The sequence below is a fragment of the Centruroides sculpturatus genome, unplaced genomic scaffold, assembly GCF_000671375.1.
Source record: "Centruroides sculpturatus isolate CEXI.00-Female unplaced genomic scaffold, Cexi_2.0 scaffold1785, whole genome shotgun sequence".
NCBI classification, from domain to species: Eukaryota; Metazoa; Arthropoda; class Arachnida; order Scorpiones; family Buthidae; genus Centruroides; species Centruroides sculpturatus.
This window is the reverse complement of record NW_019386748.1, coordinates 112,871-116,311: the sequence shown is the minus strand read 5'-3', so window position 1 is coordinate 116,311 and position 3,441 is coordinate 112,871. Positions and strand designations below refer to the sequence as shown.

At 37.9% G+C, this 3,441-nt stretch overlaps 1 pseudogene; it reads right to left on the bottom strand.

Annotated features, from left to right (window-relative positions):
* Positions 1-1,167: 1,167 nt before the first annotated feature.
* LOC111615715 lies at positions 1,168-2,894 on the bottom strand (annotated as a pseudogene).
* Positions 2,895-3,441: the final 547 nt, after the last annotated feature.

The window sequence follows — 3,441 nt, the reverse complement described above, 5'->3', positions numbered from 1 at the left end:
ACTTCTCTTGTGGGGGGGGTAATTTTTCGAAAAATCTCTTCTTAGTGTACATTCTCTTGACTTAACAATGAAAATTTCATTTTAATAGGGTAATTTTTTTAACATGTACATGAAAGTCGCAGGGAATTTTTGTAGCGTTTTTCGTATTTATTAGTGCCTTAGAGCTTCTCTGTAGACAATGTTTGACGTCATGTTATTTTTTGGTAGCAAAATGTACTGTTTCTCTGGAGTTCCAACTCGTGATAAAGCAACATATAGTTAGCCATGGGAAAAACACTCTTTCCGTAAGTCGATTCCAACCAAAGAGAAGGTTTGTCCCTGGGACTTATTAATAGTCATTGCAAACGATGTTTTCACGGGAAATTGCAGCCGTTTGAAAGATATCGGAAAGTCAGTGGGAATCATTGGAATCCTCGAGATGTTTGCCAGCTGTCCAGCTGCAGGGCCAGTGAGGATAGTTGCCACAATTAAGTTGTCTTTTAAGTGTTTAATTAGTAGCCTTGTACCATTGCACATGTTTGGAGGGCTTAAATTTCTTGAAAGCATGATAGGCATACCGACTTTTAATGGTAGTTCGTGAGATGGCAAGCCAGAAGGATTAAGCGAATTTAAAAATTCTTGTGGATAGTGAACTGCATCCTCGATATTGGTGACTGTGTCAATCGATTTATAGTTTTTGATTTGGCCAGGGACTGTCTGTATAATTAGATTGTTGATTTCATTGACAGTGTCATTCCTAGGTGATAGTATTGCCCTTGAACACAGCGAATAAAAGTCTCTTTGGAGTAAATTTTTGAGGCCAGAATATACTGCATCTATAAGATGTTGCATACTGTGGACTATCCGACCTAGTGTCTCTTTTAGAATGATATCAGCACAGTTAGTGCTCAAATTTGGAGAAGGAAAAACTCCTTCCCCAAGTTTAGCAGTTGTGGGAAATCGTTGTGTGTGTCTCCGCTAAGATAGGCTCTCATGTTAGTTCGCAAGTTCAGGTTTTGAATGGAACTCCATAAGGGAGATGATTTAAGGCATGCTTTGATGATATCTGCACATGTCCCTTTTGTAACTACAAGGAGTGTCTGGCGAAAATCACCAGCAAACACAAAAGTAATTCCCCCCATAATGGCGGTCGAGTTTCTAAGGTCCTTTAACATTCGGTCCACAGCTTCAACATGGGCTATGACTCATGGTACATTCGTCCCACATTATCAGTGATAATGTAGGATACCGGTCGTGGATCAGAAATTCTAATATTCTCCAGACAGATACTGATGTACTTATGTACCGGCCATTGAAATAGTTTTCCACCTCGTCATACAGATTTCTGACACTGAAAGTAGCTTGGTCCGATCCTTTATTTATATATTTACATATATATTTGATCGCCTGAACTGAATGGCAGTATTCTACGTTAATGTGGGCATTAAATGATTGACACAATATTGGGGAATACAGGACAATCCACCTATTGTCTATAGTAACCGTTCTTCCTCTGATGTTCAAGATAGCGTTCTTACCTCCATTTTCAGCGTCACGGCGACGATATGCTGGATACCCATCCTCTCCGGTCTGGGTGTCATTGACGAAACGCCGAGGGTATTTTTTTGAACAAATACCATTTTTCATACATAGTGATATTTTGATCGCCGCATGGTCCATGCATCATATTTTTGGTCACAATATCGAATAATACAGGATCGGCATCTTTATCTGGTAATTCAGCAATAATTACACTGTCAATTTCATCTGGCTGTATTTTCCTTTCCGACCAAAACAACATATGACAGTGTGGTAATCCGCATTTTTGCCACTCAACACTGAGCATATGCCATTTAACTTTACTGAATATCTCGTCTTTTGTGAATAACTTCATAATTTTCTTCATCTTTAAATGGAATACCCTGGAAATGATGTCATGACAATGGAATGACTGCTGGCCAGGTAATAGCTGTTCTTTAATCTGTGGCCATTCCAGGTTGCAAGTAAATGTCACAAATAAATCGGGTCTCCCGTACTTTCGGACGCATGTCATAGCATCCTGAGTTTTTTCGTGCATATAACGCGGGGATCCCATGAAAGTTGTAGGCAAGATGACGTGTTGTCCAATATTTGCAGGGTTCACATTAGCATCCTGATTTAAAGCATCTTGTAGATGTATATAGTCATCAGCTCTCAGTTGTTGTTGATTTTGACGTATGTAATTTAGTCTTTTTGATATCATTTTAGCCATCATGTCGACACAGTATTGATTGAACAAATCTCTGTAATAATGTAAGGGATTAAAATAGTCAGCTCTGATCATCATCCTATATGCATAAAACTGCATACATGAAATAGTTTTATTCCTCGCTGGATTTTGTTGAGGGATTGTCAAATAATAACCATTTTCACCTTTTACAAACATTAAAGGGTATTGCAGAGGATCGTACACACGATGTAATTCAGATACTTTTTTAGGTGGCCATCTTTACAATGAATCACTATATCCCTAGGTCCTTTGTCTTCATCAAGTAATAAGACTGCAACTTCATTTACTGTAGGTGAATTGTATCTTCCTTGATGTTGATGTTGGGGGTGCGGTTGGCGTGAATTATTAATTTTAAGTTATCGGATTAAAAGTTATTCTCTAAGTTGTATTTGAAACTGCAAATGTATATATTATGGCTGCTTAATGCAGACTGCAACTTGTTGATTAAATCTATTTTTAGGTTGAAAGCAATATTAGATCGCAATGATAATTGATCAGCATCAGATATGAAATAAATCTGTAGAAACTGAGGACTTTGACCTGAAGGTGAGAGGAGACTACCAATCAAATGGTACACCTGCCCTTCTACCTTAAATATAGGCATAAAGTTACCTTCATAAATTTCTTTAGCACCGAATGACGTCATCTGAAATAGTGTATTATACCTGCGTATGTTATTTAATTAAAAAATGGGCAGATAATGAATGACTGCCTGACAAAAGAGCTTTTATTGGTTGTGGCAGTTCCTGTATATCAGGGAGAACCACTTTCCTCCAGCACAACACATACCGTTTGCTTCATCACTCCATTTTTTAGCAAAGCACTTAGGGAAAGTTTTGTTTAGGGCAACTGTAAATGTTGATGTTAGCTTAAAGCAGTTTTTTAAGGAATTCACCCCAGACTACATGTATAGACAGCACTTTGCAGAATTTCAACATCGTGACAGGAATTTAATTCCTATGTATACAGATGGATCTAAATCTGAAGATTACGTCGGCTCAGCCTTCGTCTGCCAGGATGAAATCGTGGCAGAACAAATTGCATTGAATTCTTTTATTTTTTCTGCAGAGTTGCATGCTATTTATTTAGCTTTAAAGTATATAAATAGGAAAGGTCATTGTTCCTGTGTTATTTACACTGACTTAGTTAGTGCACTTCAGGCTTTGATCTCATGTGAACCTAGTTCTCACTCC